The sequence below is a fragment of the Cygnus olor genome, chromosome 17 (genome assembly GCF_009769625.2).
Source record: "Cygnus olor isolate bCygOlo1 chromosome 17, bCygOlo1.pri.v2, whole genome shotgun sequence".
NCBI classification, from domain to species: domain Eukaryota; kingdom Metazoa; phylum Chordata; class Aves; order Anseriformes; family Anatidae; genus Cygnus; species Cygnus olor.
Genome location: NC_049185.1, coordinates 1080988 through 1101559, shown reverse-complemented (window position 1 = coordinate 1101559; position 20572 = coordinate 1080988). Strand labels below are relative to the sequence as shown.

Here is a 20572-nt window from a genome sequence, read left to right as displayed (position 1 = left end):
GGATGTGTACCTACCAGCCTGCTAGCTGCTGTCACCTCCCGGTGCTGGCTATAGGACATTCTGTGAGCAGCAAACCTCTTTCCTCCTCTCCTTCCCTGGCACCATCCGAGCAGCACAGCGTCTCCACGGTCTCTCTGTGAGCAGCTTGAGGACAAGGACTGAGATGTATAACTTTTTCCTTTCTCAGAGGAGTAGAACAGAAGAAGGAGCAGGAGGAGTGATGGGAAAAGGAACCAATAAGCTTAAGAGAACAGCTGGAACAGAGGGAGACACAACAAGCCTCCCAAAGTGATGTGGGTGCCAGCCTGTGGTCCTCAGGTCCTGTGGGTGAATGGCAGGAGGCTGCTGGGCTTCCTGAGGCTTCCCTGAGCACCCCTACTCCACACATCCCCCTTTCCACAGAGCTGTGGTGCCACTGCCTCCCCCGTCTGCCGCATCGCAGAGGGTGGCGAGGGGTGTGAGCCATTGTACTTGGACAGGAGCTTGTTGGGCTCCAGATGTTGTGCTCCAGAAGCATTGCAGCTTCTTTCAAGCCACAGGTTTGAATATCTGAGGATTAGAGACCCACAGGCAATTCCTAGACTGGCAGTATCGGCACTGCTGTGACCCTTGGAGACCACTGCCACTGGGTAGCGGAGCTGCAGCTCCAGGCTGCAGGGCACTGCATTACTGCACTGGTTCTCTTCAGCCTGCTAAGACATTTCTGTACTCCAGTAGCTTGTTCTGCAGTTTGTGAGTATGCCTTGCTGGTTGTGAGTAATTTATGTATTTATTATGCCCCCTGGCAGTGCTGTTTTACTAAAGTTGTCCCTTTTTTTTATGTCGCTCTTTTATCCCTCTGGGAACAGGTTTTATATATCTTTAAAGAAAACAGAGTTATTTCATATTTTTTAAATGGGATTTTAAGTGGAGTAATGCAGATGAAGGGGAGCTCACAAACACAATAATGCTTTGTATCTTAAATAAAAAATACCTTTCTCAGGAAGGCATGCAGTGGTGATTTTTCTCTTGGGCTTTCTGCAGAAAGTGCTGGCTGTTAAAGGACTTTTCTATACGTCTCTAACCAATTCAGAGCACATTTTTCCTACATAGTTCTGCTCTGTACTAAAGAGGAAGGCTTTTATCAAGTGCCTTTTGTGTATCCAGATGGTTTCTCTAGGTGCTAAACAGGGCTTAGAAAGATGCCGGAGTCATTTGAGATACAAAGGGAGGGAGAGGGGAGCAGGGATGCTCCCAGTCACCGATCCTGGTTAATTTAGGGAGTAAATGAGATCCACCTTATGCCTGGGGAAGGTCCTGCTGCCCCTGGCTCACCCAGCCTGTCACTATTCCTTCTCACCAATCTTAACTGCCTCTGGACAAACAGTTTTAAGGCTTTCCTCGGTGACGCCAGGAGCCGACACGGAGCATTGCAGGAATTTTGTGGTTGCTGCTATTTATAATGCAGTGAAGTGCAGGCTCCTTTGCAGATCTCCAAACTCAGGGCCATTTCACGCAGGGCAAAGGGAAGCAGTTTCTGCAAGACGACAGGACAAGCTGAGGGTCCCTCGGCCAGCCCCTTGCCAGCCTTGAGCAGGGCGTGGGAAGGAGGGAAGTGATGCTTGCAGGGAAGAGGTGAGCACTGGCCGTCCTGGCTCCGTGCCTGCTTGACAGGGATGGAGGAGGGATGGATCCCTGATCCCCATGGCTAAAACAGGCACTTCCAGGTGGGCTATGGACACTGCTGTGGTCCCATGTTTCTGGGAGGTCTCACCCAGCAACGGGGCTTTGAACATCCACTGCCTGGCCTCAGACATGCCTGGCGCTCAGCATCACCAGGGCACAGAGGTGAGGATTTGCCCCCAGAACGAGGTGCACACCTTTTGTGGCACTGCTCCCTTTCTGTCATGAGCTCCTGGTTTAGGCTCCAGCCTCATCTCTGCTCCTCTGTTTAAATCTAAAGTGTTGTTTTTAACTACAATCCACTTTTTCCACTTAATTTCTGTTCTAAGCTGCCTGGAGCAGGTGAGGATCCCTCACCACTCCCGACCTACGGGAATATCTCTGAGCCGTCATTAAAGGACAGAAGATGCAGTTTGAAAACAGCCTCTGGCAGAGCCGCTGAGTGCCTCCTGCTGCTGGCCTGGCCCTGCATCTGCCTCTCCCTGCTTCGTGCACAGGTAAGGGCTCGGGGGGGTTTCCTTGAGCCTGACGTGGGGACAGAGTGGGAATGGTGAAGCCTCAGGCACCAGCTGGCAGCAGGGCCTGTAATCACATTTTTTTGGGGGGAATGGCATTATCCTCACTGTGCCGAGCACAGCACTGAGATGTACGGGGCCAGCACAAAATGAAGATGGAAAACCAACGTCAGATGTCACAGACTGTACCCAGGGGCTGTGGCTCCAATCATGGCACCACAACCTTGTTTGCAGTACGTGTGATGTGGGAAATCGACAGTGCAATGCCATGAACCCATCCTCTTGATCAAGCTGCTGCCCTCAATATTGGCATTTGTCAGCACAGGGATTGTAGCCATCATCAATGCTGGTAAAATCTGGGGATTGGATCTAAAGGAAGGAGATGCTCAGTCACAGCACAAAACCCAGAGGATGACAGGCAGACTCCCAGAGAAATACTGACTCAGTGTGGGAGTTGCAGCATTAGGTAAGCACCAGGCTTTGCCTCCTGGAGAGCAGGTCCAAGTTCAGCAGCCTGTGAACTTCAACAATCCTCTCTCAGAAACCTACCCATAATTTATCACTCTGGTAAGCAGGACTAAATCAGATCTACACCAACACTTAGCTATCAACAGCTCCTTCAATCAGAGAGCCCACAGCTCTATGTAGCATGCAATTAACCTTCTAGCTACAAAAGAAAATTACAACACAGGGTGAAGAACGACTCAGAAGCTTGCCTCAAAAAATGAGGTCTGGATTCCACCTTCTTGCTGATGTTCAGTCTGACTACATCCTCATTTCATGCAGCCACATAGGGAATGGCAGCCTGGAGAAGGACAGGGACAGAAGGCTGAGCTGTGCAGCACAGCATGGAGGGCATCAGAGAGGGAGGACGGCTGGGACTGCCTGGGCATGCCACTGCCTTCCCCTCTCGCTGGTTAGCAGAGGAATCACCCTCCCCTTCCACTTCATGGCACTGCAGCAGTGCTGTGTTCATTGTGGACTCATCCCACTTCCTCCCTCCTCCTTCACCCGTGGTTAAGCACATCTGAGTCTGGCACTGCCTTATTCTGACTTCATGGTGCTGACAGTTTTGGAGTTGAAATGAGCGGTGTAGCACAGCAGCAAGTCAGACCTAGTGACTCACCCATTTTCATGCATTCATCTCACACTCATATACCACTATTTCTCTATGTTATTTCTTGCTTTCTGTTTTGGTGCTTTGAGAGAAAATTCCTGCTTTTTCAGTCATGCTGCAAAAGCCACACCATTAACTTGAAATAGTTTGACTGTTCCATGGCCTCTGGCCCATGAGCCAAGTATCACAGAATCACAGAATCGTCTAGGTTGGAAGAGACTTCCAAGATCATCTAGTCCAACCTCTGACCTAACACTAACAAGTCCTCCACTAAACCATATCACTAAGGGCTACATCTAAACGTCTTTTAAAGACCTCCAGGGATGGCGACAACCACCTCCCTGGGCAGCCCATTCCAATGCCTAACAACCCTTTCGGTAAAGAAGTTCTTCCTAATATCCAACCTAAACCTCCCCTGGCACAACTTTAGCCCATTCCCCCTCGTCCTGTCACCAGGCACATGGGAGAATAGACCAACCCCCACCTTGCTATAGCCTCCTTTAAGGTATCTATAGAGAGCGATGAGGTCTCCCCTGAGCCTCCTCTTCTCCAGGCTAAACATCCCCAGCTCCCTCAGCCGCTCCTCGTAAGACTTGTTCTCCAGACCCCTCACCAGCTTCGTTGCCCTTCTCTGGACTCTCTCGAGCACCTCCATGTCCTTCTTGTAGCGAGGGGCCCAAAACTGAACACAGTACTCGAGGTGCGGCCTCACCAGAGCCGAGTACAGGGGGACAATCACCTCCTTAGACCTGCTGGCCACGCTGCTTCTTATACAGGCCAGGATGCTGTTGGCCTTCTTGGCCACCTGAGCACACTGCTGGCTCATATTCAGCCGACTACCAACCAGTACTCCCAGCTCCTTCTCGGCCAGGCAGCTTTCCAGCCACTCATCTCCCAGCCTGTAGCGCTGCTTGGGGTTGTTGCGCCCCAGGTGCAGGACCCAGCACTTGGCCTTGTTGAACTTCATACAGTTGACCTCAGCCCATCGGTCCAGCCTATCCAGATCTTCCTGCAGAGCCTTCTTTCCCTCGAGCAGATCGACACATGCACCTAACTTGGTGTCATCTGCAAACTTACTGAGGGTGCACTCGATCCCCTCATCCAGGTCATCGATAAAGATATTAAAGAGGACCGGCCCCAGCACTGAGCCCTGGGGGACTCCACTAGTAACCGGCCTCCAACTGGATTTGGCTCCATTCACCACAACTCTTTGGGCCCGGCCATCCAGCCAGTTTTTAACCCAACAAAGCGTACGCCAGTCCAAGCCACGAGCAGCCAGTTTCTCAAGGAGAATGCTGTGGGAAACGGTGTCAAAAGCCTTACTGAAGTCAAGGTAGACCACATCCACAGCCTTCCCCTCATCCACCAAGCGCGTCACTTTGTCAGAGAAGGAGATCAGGTTCGTCAAGCAGGACCTACCTTTCATAAACCCATGCTGACTGGGCCTGATCGCCTGGTTGCCCTGCAAGTGCTGCGTGATGACACTCAAGATAATCTGCTCCATGAGCTTCCCTGGCACCGAGGTCAAACTAACAGGCCTATAGTTCCCTGGGTCTACCCTCCGGCCCTTCTTGTAGATGGGCGTCATGTTTGCTAGCCGCCAGTCAACTGGAACCTCCCCTGATAGCCAGGACTGCCGATAAATGATGGAAAGCGGCTTGGCCAGCTCCTCCGCCAGTTCGTTCAGTACCCTCGGGTGCATCCCATCCGGCCCCATTGACTTGCGTACATCCAAGTGTTGTAGCAGGTCGCCAACCATTTCTTCATGGATAGCGAGGGCCACATCCTGCTCCCCATCCCCTTCCACCAGCTCAGGGTACCAGGTATCCAGAGAACAACTGGTCTTGCCACTAAAGACTGAGGCAAAGAAAGCATTGAGCACCTCAGCCTTTTCCTCATCTTTTGTAACTAAGTTTCCCCCCACATCCAGTAAAGGATGGAGATTCTCCTTAGTCCTCCTTTTTGTGTTGATGTATTTGTAAAAACATTTTTTGTTATCTTTAACCACAGTAGCCAGATTGAGCTCCAGATGAGTTTTGGCCTTTCTAATTTTGTCCCTGCACAGCCTCGCAACATCCTTATAGTCCTCATGAGTAGCCCGCCCTCTTTTCCAAAGATTATAAACCCTCCTTTTTCTCCTAAGCTCGAGCCACAACTCTCTGCTCAGCCAGGCCGGTCTAGTTACGCGTCGGCTCGTCTTTGGGCACGTGGGGACAGACCGCTCCTGAGCCGTTAAGATTTCCTTCTTGAGGAGCGCCCAGCCTTCCTGGACTCCTTTGCCCTTCAGAACCTCCTCCCAAGGGACTCTGCCAACCAGTGACCTGAACAGCTTAAAGTCAGCCTTCCGGAAGTCCAAGACAGCGGTTTTACTGGTCCCCTTCCTGACTTCGCCAAGAATAGAGAACTGAACCATTTCGTAACAGCGAGCATGCACAAGCAAGGATGAGCAGTAGGAGAGAAGATGCCCAGGAGTTCCCAGACATGTGAGACAGGAACTGTGCAGTTCACCTGCAGAACACCTGCAGTGCTCATATACTCATTTGTGGCTATGTCCAGCACTATGATTCCTAGGTACAGAGGTACAGAGCTGTTCTTACAGACCAAGGGCTTATCTTTATCTGCAACGAACTTACATTGAACCCAGAAAACCATCTAAAAAAAAAAAAAAAGCTGAATTATTTCTTTACACATATATGCAAGCATTGGGGTTTTCAAACAGAAACAATAGAATGACTTACTAAAAATCAGGAACATGTGAGCTAAAACGCTGGTGTCTGGGCAGAGACTTGGGGCAGATTGCAAAGCTGGTGTTAGAGCCCCTGACCTGCCAGCATGATAGACGCCAAAAAGGAACATTTCTGAGCAAAAAGTAGAAAAGGAAAAAAATCTGAAATGAAACATCTGGAAGGGTGGTGCAGGAAACAAATACCATTTGCAGTCTTCTGAATGGTTCCCAGACCTTTGGGAGCAGCCTGCAGTCTCCTAGAAATATGAGCCCACTGGATTTTACTGTGTTCAAATGTAACCTGTGTCAGAGGCAGGTCCTCCCGTGGTGCAAAGGGAGTCACAAGACAACAGGGAATAGGGCTGGAAGGAACTGCCTGGTAGCGTTCAGCTCATCACCAGCCGAGATAATTCTACCCCCATCAGCCCTAACCTTTGCATTGAAACATCCAGTGAAAGAGATCTCATCACTTCCCAAAGCAAAATCCCTGGCCCTCTTTCATTATGGGAAGTTTTCCCTAATATTTACCCTAAATATATCCACTGCTGCAATTCCACCCTTTTCTTTCTTTTCCTAAACATAAATGACAACATATTTTTTCATCTCTGCAGCTACCTTTTGTACAACCACAGCTGGCATCACGTCTCCCCTCAGTCACCTCTTCCAGTGATGACAGTTCTGCCAAATGTTCTTCTAGACTGACGACTGCCTTGCTTCTGCCCTCCAAACTCATCCGTCTTCTTCTTGAACAAAACAGACACATCAAGATCCAGGTTTCTGGCAAAGCCTAACATGTGCTGAGCAAAGCAGTCACTTGTGCAGGCAAGCACACTCGTGTCACACTGCAGATGGGTGTCCCTCTCTTCCCACCACACTGTGATACCGTGGGCTCCTCTTTGCTGGGCTCACTGGGATGGTTTCCTGCAGTGCTGGGTGCTCCCCACCCTGTCTCTGGGCAGTCAATTTTTCCTCTGCCTTGAAATCACAACACATGACATCCATCACTGCTCATCTGAGGGTAAGGCCTGTTTTGCTACCATAGGAGGATATTAAATTGATTTTATGTGACTTGTTCTTGACAAATCAAACCTGGCTGTAATTCCCTGGCTCGTTATCTCCCAGGTGCTCACAAGTGGTTTGTCTGTTAATATCTTCTCCTTCTTTTCCAGGTATTTCAGGCAGCTGGCTGGTCGATAGATCCCCATTTCATCATTCCTTTTTTAAAGATGGTCTTTGCGTTTATTTTTCCAGACCTCCAAAATTGTATCCATTCTCCACACACTCTCAAAGATAAAAGCCAAATGCTCTGAGATTGATTCAGCCTCCTTTGAGCACCATAGAGCAAATGCTGGCAGGCCCAGGCAATTTGAAACCCTATAATGTATCTGAGTGCTCTCTCACCCATTCTTCCTCTGTTGCGGAGTAAATTCTTGACCCTTTGTCACTAGAGCTGTTTGCGTTAACCATATCATTGTCACCAACTCTTTTAGTGAGGACTGAAACAACAGCAGACAAATGTCTTTTGTCTGTGGCATCATCACTCAAGTCTTCCTCAGCCCCTTCCAGTAGCAGTGGGACAAGGAGGAATCTCTTTGTCTTTATCCCAGTACTTATTTCATTATAGGAAGTTTTATTGTTAGTCTTTACGTCCCTCACTAGTTGTATGTCCTGTTGTGCTGATGGTGCTTTGATTCCTCCCCTACCTGTTCACCCCTTTTGTATCTGCCCTTAATAATCCACCTGAGGTCACCTTTATCGTTACTCTATCTGCCTCACACCTCCAAGCTGGGAATTTGACAGTACCCAGGCCATCATCTTTCTGTCTCCTGCAGGATGCACCTTGAGCAAAAACCCTTTGTCCCCTGGTCCTGAGCTCCCTGCTGCGGAGACAGCAGGTTTCCTCAGTACTACTTTGGCCACAGGTCAGCCAAATCATATTTAGTTCTAGTTTTGTGCCCATCCAGCAAATACACATCAACAGGGCCAGGACCTTGGTCTATATAAAGCCTGATCTGCGCTTGAAGGGTGTGCTTCTATGAACTGCAATTTAAATGGGCACAACTAAAATGATGCCAAGCCAAGATGGATGCACTTATTTTAGTAACAAGAAACAGTAACAGTCCCAGGCTAAACACACACGAGTTATTTTTACTCTTAAACAAAAAGGATCCTCAAGGCTTGGCTTGAACCTAAAAGCACGATTCAGCTAACGCAACCCTTCCAGGTGTGGGCGGTGCAGGACACGTGCTCCGTGGGATCCGTGGGGCAGATGAAGGCCCCCAGCCCCTTATGGGTCTGCCAGGGATTTGTTGCTGCTTCTTCCCCACAGAGACCTCGGGATTGTCTGCACAAGGTTGCTGTGCTATGTGTTGCTTCCATTAATCACCACCTCGGTCAATTATTTGTCAGCATGTAAGCTGTCCTCTACCCCAGGCTGGGCTGGAGTAGCTTGAGCTTGCAGAGGGGCTGTGTGTGGGGGGCTCTCTGTGCAGCTCAGCCCCCCTGATCTGATGGAGGAGATGAGCGGTACTTGTCACACCAGTGCCACTGCTCCAGTCACACTTGCTGTCTCTGCAGCACTACCAGGAAAGAGGACAAAAAGTGGCACTTGTTATGGCTTTAAAAGTCATCGACTCCTTCTGTTCCCGGCAGGGTAGGAAATGGAATAATAGGAAGCAGGAGCAATCAATCCCAGACTGTTAAATAATGGCACTTTGATAGGACCGTTACATCAATTAATTCTAAAATGATCATTCAGTTTTAGGACCATGTGTTGAGCTGCCGTTTGAGCCTGTATTTCTGCTATCTCATCCATCACCCTACGAGACAAACATGCCCCGAAGGATGACAAACATGCCCCGAAGGATGTCAGCAGCCTGGCTGTGACGGGAGGTGTCAGCATGCAGACAGACCCTTCAGTGCTTTGCAGGCTGAGCGCCTGGAGGCACCCAGGGGTGGTGGGCAGACAGGCCTTGGCACGGGCTAATCATGGTAATGAAGGAACACATATTGTACATTCCTTTGTTATTCACAGCTGAGATCCCCTCGCGTCCCATCCCCTCTTAACGACTTCATGATGATGATATGGTCATTAAAGTTGGTTACTTGCTCAGGGCTCCTGCACATGAATTACGAGAGTAAAACATTAAATGGAGAGGTTCAGAGCTCTTGCAGAGCCATCAGCTCTTCATGACTGCTAATTAATCCAGGGTGTGATTAACTACAGGCAGTGACACTTGTGTCTGCTCCTTTCAGAGCTGTACTGGGAGCCCAGCCGTGGGTAGAGTTAGTGCATCACCAGACTAGGAGCAGATCATGCTCTGGGCAAGTCCCACCTGCTTTGTGGTCCTTGGGCATTAACTCACATGGTCTTCACAGCCATGCTGTGTAGTTTGCAGCAAGAGCTGCTGGGCTTAGTGCCTGAGCTGCATCCCCAATGTGTCTCACCAAGGGCTGTGGCTGCTGCAAGAAGGCTTAGCTCTGGACCACTGATAAATCTTGTTACATCCATAATAAATCCTTTTTCTGGCATTACAATGTGTGTCCAAACTGTGAAGTGCCTTGCTGGTCGTCAGGATCCATCTGAATTTGTTCATGTGGAGCGGGATGCAGGTGCCTGATCTCTTCATGCCCCATGTTCCCCTTTGCAGGGGCTGCAGAGGGATGTTGACATGAATACATTGTGGAAGACCATCTGTGCTCTGCTCCCGTGGGGCTGAAAGGCACAACGACCCCAGTGGGGCTGGCTGCAGCCCCCTGCATGGGGCATTCCCTGGGTCTTCCCTGAGCCCATGCTGCATCACACACCTCCGTGCAGCACGGGAGCCGAGAGGATGCTGCGCTGCAGGCGTGTTGTAGAACTCGCTCGCAAACTCTGTGTCCCTCAAGGGTCCTGCCTCCTCATCTCGGTTATAGATCCTTTTGTTTCCTCATCTGTAATATTTACGTCTGACCTTTGCCACTCAGACATGTGTGCATGCACTGCGGAGGAATAACTGATGAAAGATTCTGGAGTCCTTCTGGGCCGGAGGGGTGTACAGTGCTGCAGAGAAGTCTACCAAAGTACTATTGATTTCTCAAGGATCCCCTTGGGTCAGCTATGGCCTCATCAGTTTCAGAGAGAACTAATGGGCTCTTTCTTCTTCTCCAGGGTTATGAACTTGTCTTGCTGACAGTCTTCTACTTTGCTGGGATTTAAATCAGGCACACCCCATTTGTCTGCTACCCCATTCCCTTCCCTGCTCAGTATTAAGAGCACAGTACCATACAGAGGGTAGTTTTTCCCCTTTTTTTCTAATCTCCACTCTTCTCCTGTGGCTGCCAGATCCATAACCAAGCACACAGAGCACCTCTGCTCCATGCTGGCACTGTGGCAACATGCCCAGGGAGCAAGAGCTACCGTATGAGTGCAGGTTTAGTGCTTCTGCAAAATAAAACAGCAATGATCCACAATGCCTTTTGTTCAGCACTCGACACCGTAATGTACTGTATGAACCCTGGAAAAAGCGTTTGGCAAAAACACAGCAGTATGAAAACAGCACAATTCCTCAATGGATGCTCCCAGTGACCTGTGAGGTGACAGTCATTAAATAAAGGCAGTTCTCCAGCACTGCTGTTGGACTGCTCAGGCTGTGCACAGCTGCGGAGCAGCTCAGGATGTAGTGCCTGTGGCTCCCCCAAAGAACCTGCACCACGGCTGTGCACAGAGCTAACACGGACCAGAAAATGGCGAAGCACAGTTTGGGGCTCCAGCTGGACCCAAATGCTTCCATAGTGTGCGTCTCTGCAGCTCTTTCCCAGAAGAGAGGAAAAGGAGAGCAGGTTGGAGACTTCCCACTGATCCAGCACTGAATTAGCTTCCGACCTGTTTAGCTTGTTAACTTCTCTGGACCTTACAAGGTGAATCCACGAGGGACCACAAGACCCACAGCATCTTTGCAGAAACTCATGTTCCAGGAGCTTGTTAAACAGGGCTCCTCACAGATGGAGTGAGTGGAGTCAGCTGGGCCAGGACTTGATTTTGCCTTTGATTTAGAGTTAACAAGCTCTGATTTTACCACCTTGCAAATACTATGAATCTTATGAAAAGAGGTCCCTGGGAAACCTGGGTGATGAGTGAATCTTGTTGGGGCAGCTGTGAGCCTTGCATTGTAACTCTGTCTTTGGACTCAGAGGCTGGTCCCTGTTTTCATGTTCCCTGTGATACATTATGGGTTTTAGGCTGGGCACTGCCCACAGTGGCACCCCAAAATACTGGAAACATGTCCAGCAACAGGAGATGGAGATTACAGAAAACCCCTCTAATCTGGTGTTTTCTTCTTCAGGGATCCTAAGAGCAGGTGAAATAAGCATGAGGAAACCAAGCCCAGGATCACCAGCCAGGATGGTTCCCATCCCTGCAGAGACCACCAAGGCAGGTCCTGTGTCCTTCCTTGGTGGTAGACGATGCTTTTGGAGAGTGCTGGCCAGGTGGAAACAAGGGCTTTAATTTCGAGGACCATCCATCCAGAACAAGCTGCAGAGGTGTAGTTTGGACCACAGGTGAGCTTGTGTGATCTTTGCCCACTCTCTCAATCCTTGTGAGGTCTCATGTTTTTATCATGCAGTACAGAAAATGAATTCAAATAATGTAATACATATATTTAATGAAAACTTGGTCTATAGTTTTTAAACTTAATGAAAGAAAAAAAAAAGATGGCTGTAATACTGAAATTCCTGTAGCCCTCCCTTATATCCATTTCCACAACCCCTGATGGCAGGGACAGGCCTTGGCAAGGAGCAGCTGGAAGCCCCCAGGACAGGGCTGCCCTTGTTTCACCCACGCGGAGAGGGCAGCCCAGCTCTGCTTGCAGGGAGGGTCTCTCCTGGCCTTCAGCTCACTCTCCCCTGCCCTTTCCACCACCTGGGCTCAAAGCTTGAGTGCCAGCACAGGAGGGGTCTCCAGTCCCACCAGCCCCATCACACCTTGCCAAGGCTCCAGTTCTAAAGCAGAATACTTGTCCTGCCTTGCAGAAACACCTCTAAGTGATTTCCACTTCTGTCTACGAGATGTGGAGGCATGGGATGGTTGATGGCTCTCTCCACGCCGGGAGCTGGGGGTCTCCTCAATGTGCTCCCCTAACCTGGCAGGCCTCCAAGGGCAAAATTGTCAGTCTCAAGAATAGTAGGTGTGTGGTCTCCTGTAGGCAGGAAACAATTTTTAGAAAAGAGAAAGCTCAACATGCTTCGTGCAGCCTTTCTGGAAGGGTGTAGTGTATCCCTGAAACTAATCTTTAGCATCTATTTGGTTGCGCACCAGTTAAGTCCAGAGGAATACAGCCATATCAGCTTTGCAGTATAAAAGTAATTTATGAATTTATCCACTTCTTAACGTTCCATGTGCTGTCAGATTTTTATTTTATATACAAATAAAAATATATTGGTGAGGAATGAAGTGTAATAGCTCCAGAATGGATGAAAACAATTTCACCAGCAGAGAATGAAGTGCAGGGGCTCAGCTGCATGTGGGAATCCTTGGTCTCCTGTTAGTCAGCAGGGGAATGAATCCTTCACTATAACTAAATAAATAAAGAGACCCAACTGCCTTGGAAAGAATAACATGTTGTATGTCAAAATATATTTGAATGGGCCCATGCCAGCATCAAGCTATAAAACACAGTGGATGGAAGCTTAACCGCTCCTGTGTTCGGGAGCTCTTGTATTTCTCTCTTCTGCAGAGATGTTCCTTAAATAGGTAAGGAGCGAAAATGAACTTCAAAAAGCTGTGTGTGTGGCTCTGTGCCTTGAAAGAGAGGAGAGAGAGATCAAAAAAAGTTGATGGAGCCTGTGAAGGCAATACTGCATGTAGACAAGGTGCTGAAGCACAGGCAGTACTGGTGGGTGGAAGAGGGCAGGATGATAAATCCCATCAGCTGTGCTCAAGCTGCAGGCCAGCAGCAGGCCTGCAGCATCCATAAACTTACATGAGCAGGTTCCTGGGTCACTGGTATTGAGGAGAGGGGGGCTGTTTGCTCTGTGTGGGTCAGTGTGGGACGTTGAAGCCCACCTTGGGGCCAGGAGGAACGGCCGCAGTGTCCCAAAGCTCTGATTGCACCCTGCTGCAATAGTGTCAGTTAATTCTTGTGTTATAGAATAGCCTAGGCATGAAAGAACGAGACCCTGCTCAGGCCAGTGGGTTGATGTCAGGCCAGGATAGTGAGCTGGGAAGGAGTTTGTAGAGTACTCACAAGCTGACTGCTTCCTACTGGTAAAAGGAGTAATTTCACCCTGGGACCCCCGCACTGGCAGCAAACAAGGTTAGACAATCATGACAATCATATTGGGGTGGGAGGGGGCATTTGCCTAAATCATAAAGTGGACCAAGCTAGGCAGAAGATGAGTAGAAGGGAGAGTACAGATTGCAACCCAAATGGTCATTAAAGGGGTTCAAAGCTCCTACAACTGATCAGGCAGGAGGCCCGGCCGACAGAGATCCTGGCTGCTAAATGAAAGGGGGATGGAAATTGGATAATCTGCACCAGCTGCTTGTATTTTTACAAGCTCATTCACTTCAGAAGAAATCCTCACAGGCTGGACGGTGGCCAGCTCCTGCTACTGAAGGGAGCATCTGGAGGCAGTCCCAGCAGGACGCAGACGGAGGACCTTCCCTGTTTTCTTATCACTGTTGTGAAACAAACTGTCGCTAAAAGGGAAGCAAGGCGGGCAACTTCTGATGCTTAGGAAAACAAAATGCCTGAGACGTGAGCAGTGATTCCTGCAGTAAATTATCACCTCTGAAAGGCTTTCTCATGCTGTATGTAGGTCTGCCTCCTGCACAGCATGCTGCAGTTGAGAAGGACCTTATATCTGTTTACAAAGTTTGCAAAATGAATTAAAAGACAAAACAAAAAACACCTGGACTGCTGTTTTGGATGGCGAGAGAGCTGCATTTTTTCTTTCTGCAATTTAATCCGTTTCTGATGGATGCATCACTTGGTTTTAGGTCTTAATAACAAACAAATCTAAGTGTTCACTACTGCTTACTGCCCATTTAAAGATATTCAGGCTGCCCTGCCTGTTAGAAACTCTTTCCCAAGGAAGAGAGCCCTACGGAAGGCCATGGATTTTGTCTTTTCCAGGCCTCCAGAATCCATTCCTTCTCCATGTGCTCTTGGAGATGGGGATCATCAGGTCTGAGACTGCTCAGATCAGCCTGAAACACTCTGGGCTGAATTTTGTTGGGTTCAGACAATCTAAGAGTAGGAAAACTTTCATAACTCTTCACTGCTTGCTTCTTTCTCCATTTCAGCCCCATTCCCACGGCTTTGCCACTCTTGTTAGCTGCTGGAGCAGTCTGGCTTTCTGCAAAGACAGAGGAAAGGCATTAAGAGCTTTGCTTTTGTGTCCTCTCCTGGGAGCTTTCCCTGCCCGCTGAGCACCAGGCCAGGTTTTTCCTTGGACTGCCTCTCACAGTTTACATGTGTGTACAGAGCAGCATGTCCTGCTCTTCGTGTCCCCTGCTGATTGTTTCTCCTTTCCTGCCCTGCCTTTTCTCTTCACACCTGCAAATGTTCCTGTTATTGTTTCACTTTTTTTTTTTCTTTCTTTTTTTTTTTTTTCCCTCAAGTTGACTCAGTTTCCACTTTCTCTGAGCAACTTCTCTGCATTGGGAAGGTGTGCTTCAACACACCTAATACAATTCACTTGTGGTATTACCAAGCCTCTTAAGTGCTTTTTCCCTAAGGTTTTTTTTTTTTTTTTCATGAAAACTTACTTATCAGGCATACTTTAAGGCCACTGTCTTATGTTATGTTCCCTCCTCCCTCTTTTCCTTGCAGTGTTTATCATTTCATGGCCATTTCTGAGCTCTCTTTAATAAATTCCCTTGTTTGCAGCTGCTTGATATAGAGTGCAGCACCTGGCACCCAGAATTGTCTTCAATTCCTGAGGACAGAGAGTGGAGCTTTTAAATGAGAACACAGGACAGCAAATTACCAACAGCAACATATGAACTGTAAATAATGAATAATGAAAAGCAAATATTTGGTGAGGCACGCATGCACGTGCGCGCGCACACACACACCACAATTCATGAATTAATAAAAGCAAACAGCCACTCCCGAAATACCTCAGCAAACCAGTTGACATAAATATTTGCAAATAGCACATCAGAGGCTGAGCCAGAGGGGTTTGCAAACATGGCCTGAAAACACGCAGACAGCCCTGCATGTAGATTTATACCTGGCACTCCTCTCTTCTTCTCACCAGTTACATCCCTCCCCTCCTCTCCAGGAAAGCCATTGCCAGTCTTTGTTCTTCTTTGCTTGACTCCCCAAGGAAGAAATTCCCAGTCCATAATGCCAAACTTCATGAAAAACAGGAGGCAGAGGGATGAGATTATCAAGAGCATCAGTGGGAAAGCACAAGGCTGATCAGGCAAGACCTCACGAGGCTGAGGTGGGTGCACTGGAATGGACATTTTTCCAGTAAAAAGTGCAAATTGGATTTGTCGTAATTGAACTTTGATTGCCAAAATGCCCATACTTTGTCAGCAGCACTGACGGACTGGCTTCCCATCAGCTGGTACTTTCTGGCCATCCAGGCCTCAGCCTTGCGTGTCACTGCCTTGCAAGGCTGCCTTAACTAAAAGAACCCAAGGTACCCTGACTGTTGAATGCGTAAAGATCAATTCTTAGCTGTTTCTTTTGGCATTTGACTTTCAGCCTAGTAGAGTCACTGGGAAAGTATTGTTTGAAGTGACATTTCTGGGCCAATGCCCACACAGATTACCAAAGCTGGCAGAGACTCTCTGACCCTCTCCACCCTGCCTGCATTTTATGTCCCCTAATTACAAGGTCTATGCACAGCTCTCATGTGCCAATTGGGCTCGTTTCAGAACATCCCTGCTTGTCAACATCAGTCCCACTGGAATACCAGTTCACAAAGATGGGAAGAGCCATGGAGAGATGTTGGTTGTCCAAAGCTGTGCCCCGCTCCATGGCTAAAAGTGGCATTGCAAGCCCGGGGACACATTTCTGCAGGCAGGCTGCCTGCTTCTGCAGCAGCATCCTGCCTTCTGCTTTAGGTCCAGATTCTGGATGCACTGCGATTCAGGATGCACCGCTGTTTGGGCAGAGCATCAGCTTTTTCTCTCACACTTTGCAGATGATAATTAATAAGGCTGTTGCTATTATGATTTGTTCTGAAAATGAGAAAGTTCACATAAACAGAGGTGTGGTGTCTCAATTTTCTTGATACTTTTTTCGAATGTGTGTTTCCACTGACTAAACTGTGCAGAGAGTTGAAGCTGTGTGAGGAGCACAAGGGACATACAAAGCAGAGAATGAGCACAGATCACAGCAGAGGATGTTATTTGTGATTTCTTCCATCTTGCAGTGACCCTGTGATCAGCTTGTCAATGCTCTTCACTAAAAATTCTGCTAGCTTTCTGTGGGTGGCAGTCAAGTAACAATTTTTGTTTCTCTCCTCCTTCCTTAGCCAAAGAAAATATTTTTTGGGAACACGCCTGAGTTTCAGACATCTAAAATTGTCTCAAAATTCCACATTTCACAATGTGAATTGTGTCTCACTTTTATTTCACTTTATAGGGTCTTCATTTTAATACTAATATTTTATAGAGCAGTTAATAGAGTGGCAGAACATGTATGGCTGTCAATGTCATACAGAATAACTGAATAAAATCTGTTAAGTTCTATATGCTTTTATCCATTTTTATTTTATTTTCAAAACCATTGAGAACCCTCTGCTTTTTCCCAGAGGAAGGTGTCTCCTGGTCACTGGGACGAGTCAGGCTGAAAGGCACAAAGTAGTCTTTGGTGTCATAATTCAGGCTCAGCTCCTCTCCCTCCAGCATCTAATAACATCTCTTTCATCCTTCCCTACAAGCCCTTTCATTTTGCTCATTAACTTAGCAGCTTTGGGCTGTCCCATTCTCATTTTAATGAGATCTTTCTTTATACTGATAGATAAACCTGTGTACATCAGGTTCATGAGAGCCTGGTCCGAAGCTCCTGATGAGGGCTGATTCCAAATGATGCTCTGTGCCCCAGGAAAGTAATATCACTCAATGTGATCAACACTTGGCTTGAAACAACACGAACATCTCTCTGCCCTTCATTTATGAGTCTGTGCCAAAGCATTCAGCAGGCTATTTCCAGGTCTACTGTTAAGGGCAGACCCCCTCCTTTTAGGATTTACACTGCTTCACCCTGGCCTTTGCTTCGAGCACAACAGCCCACCACACATAAACACTGGTTCTGCATAAAGTCCCGATGGCAGGCGTGGCAGCGTTTTCCATCATGATTTGCTGTTTACTCTCCATGTCCTCTGAAGGCTGTGAGTGGCAGCTCCATCATAAGGAGAGCCACGAGGTGGCGAGTCACCAGTTTAACTCTGGAAAAACCGGACCTTTCTGAACAAATTCCTCCAGCTGGTTCCCACTGGAAACGAAAGCCATCCTGGTGCCTGTGGTGTGTATGAAGGGACTGTCCTGGGGCGCTTGTGATGCCGGCGGGGAGCAGGATCTCAGGGGATGGAGAAACCCAGCACAGGATGTGGAAAACTTGATGGCACCTCTTGGGGTACCTGGCCCCTAACCCTTGCCCAGGCTCTGTGAGGCAGCAACACAGCACTACAAACCTCAATTACAAGCCAGGATTAAAAGGCTTTACAAAAATTAATCATGTGATACCACTTCAAGGTAAGCCTTTTTAAAAACAAACAAACAAACAAAAAACTCACCAGATTTATGGAATTTATTGGTCTTCCTCTATGGAGACTGATAGTTATTTGATTATAAATTAATCATATTCATCTGACATGATTTACGTCTTGCAAACTCAGTCTAACTCACACCTTTCAAAAAACACTTTCCTACATGTATCCTGAAGGTACCCAAAGACAACAGTTTCTTGAGTTTCTTTTCACAGGGGTTTGGCACCAGGCTGGCAACTTGCTGTTTCCAGTAAAACTGATTATACATATCAGAATGAAACACGATCTCACTGCTACCTTTGTTATTAAATATTTGGTATTAAACATAATGATCTTATTGATTCCTGACTTTGTATTGCATTTAGGGATGGAGTCCCCAAACTTTTGGGGCTTTGCTCTTCTGTACTGGGAAGGCCTTAGCAGTCACTACTTGCTGTGATGAATATAGATGAGAAGGCAGCATCAGTACTTCACACGTTACCTTTTCAGGAACAAGTAATTTCCAACTTTCCTGCCTTCTAACAACTCTAGCGATTTTCTCATTGTTAAGCACACCAGATTATGACACTGGTTTAATGTGTTACACTGGTGATAATAATAAGCAGCACTGTGCATCTGTAGGTCTTAAAATATTCACTCAAAAGAGGGTAAAAGACACAATTTTACAGAAAACCAAGGCATAGAATGATGACAGGCTTGTGATGATGCTTCAGAGCAGCTGCATAATGTGGAGCAAAAACACAAATTTCAGGGTCAGCTGTCACATTAATTGGTCTCTCTTTGGCAGGGTTACCATGGTCATGGTCTCATTGCACTGGCCATTGCATAAATCCATTGTCAGACATATTCCCAGCTCCACAGTGACTGTTTGTGCAGGCTGAAATAAGAAAGGGGCATGTGGTGACAGAGCATGAGGGGCAATAGCATTGCACAGCTCCCTGGACAGGTACTTGTCTTACTCAGGCTTACTAGGCTTACTTGTCTTTTAACACGGACATTTCACCCCATCCCTGCTAGCGATGCCCACCTATGCTATCACAGTCAGCATTTCTAGAGAGCCTCTGTGACTTTTTGAAGGGCAGCTTTGCAGATTGTTTTCATGCACACACACACACAAAAAAACCAACAACAAAACGAACAAAGAAAAAACACTGCATTTCCTTCTCATGCACACCTGCCTCACGTAGGAAAGTAAAAAGATCCTTGAAGGAAAAGGGAGAAGTTCACACTTTTCTGCAAAGAGAAGATTCAGTTGGGCAATTCCCAAAGGATGGCTGTCCCCTGGTGATAACCCTGGGGTGCTGTACTGCAGTACTCTCAGGTGCGCTGTGCTCCCCATGGCTCACTTGGGTGCCTCTGATTGCTGCACGGGTGCTTTGGGTCCCGTTGTGAAACACACAGTCCTCACAAGCAATGAGACATCACTCCTGGTCCTGGTCCTGATCCCCGCTCCCAGGCACAGCCACATGGAGCTCCGCATCTCCTCACCATTGGGGCGTTTCTCTTCTGGGCAGCAGGAACAGCAGCACTGCTCTGTCACTCTGGCATTAGTTACAAATACACCCAGGGTGGTGAAATGGCCAGACACTAGTATTGTAGATTGTTTTGGGGGCAAACACCCATGTTCCTACAGTGTTTTACATGTTAGGTAAATCAACGCTGGCCAAGGATGCATCCTGCTACACTGCTGCCAGCTGGCCATGTATATACCCTTATGCCAAGCCCTTGCTTCTAGGCAAAAGGGCTTCAGCAGCTGTAATGGAGGAGACCAAATGTTGCAGAACTGGGGTAAAATTTCTCCATGCAAGAAGACCCCATTAGGCACACGGATCACTTACTCGTCACGTTCATTAGCCTCAGCTGGGAGATGAGTGACATTTGTTCTTACCTCAGGAAGAATTTTACCAAAGAAAGGCCAGAGAAATTATGACATATTTCTGGAGTGAATCAATCACTTTAATTAGACCATCCAACATATCTGGAAAAAATCCCAGAGATGTTTTCAAGCACAAAACCCTTTGTTCATTGCGGGACCCAAATGGCTCATTTTTTTCTCCATCTGCACTCTCAGTCTGTTGGAAGCCACCACCTCTCTTTGCACCTTAGCCTCACTGACACCATCACGCTCACACCTATGACAACAGTGTTTGTACAAATAATTTCTCTTGTTCTGTTCCAATCTTGCCCATCTTTATACTTTCCTTTGTTCTCCCAGCTAGAGAGCAAACAGGATCTTACTTCGTATGCATCCATCTGCTCTAAATACTGTTCCTTCCCTTGTGCTCACTGACCGCATCGCAGCCATCTCCATAGTAACTTGGGAAAATGTTTTCTCTCCAAGATCTGGGCAGAAGAAACCGTGAGTGCCACTGGAAGATCCAGCAGACATCAACAAAGACCAAGGCTAACAGCATGCCTTCTCCATCTCAGGAAACACCTGGGGAAACCAGTTATTTCAAACAATGGATAAGCTACCTCATTAAGTGACATAGCTGGGGCTGTCTGTAGGAAAATTGAGTTATTTTATAGTCCTTGACAGTTCTATATTATCTCAGGTTGCCCACTGATATTTCTAAACAGTAAGAGCCAACCTTGAGAAGAAATCTAGCGAGGGATGGAGGGATGGTAATGAATTTCATCCTCATAAAGAGCCTTGATGCTGAATGTACTTGCTAAGGTGAAAAAAAATAAAATAAAACAAAAAACACCAAGTACTGATTTGGAAGGTTCAGGAGAACTATCCTGAGGTTTGTAGCAGGATGTCTGAAGCCAGAACAGGAACTCACAGGAGCACTACTTCATATGGACTTGTTCCTGGAGAGAACCTAGAGGAGATGAGGA

General features: G+C 47.7%; 1 long non-coding RNA gene across 1 annotated transcript; it reads left to right on the top strand.

The window, feature by feature from the left end:
- The first annotated feature begins 1277 nt into the window (after window positions 1-1277).
- Window positions 1278-16598, top strand: LOC121079581. Its single transcript, XR_005825095.1, has 6 exons — window positions 1278-1614; window positions 1707-1827; window positions 1992-2159; window positions 6631-7037; window positions 8778-11560; window positions 14893-16598. It is a non-coding gene; the product is annotated as an uncharacterized LOC121079581 (long non-coding RNA).
- Window positions 16599-20572: the final 3974 nt, after the last annotated feature.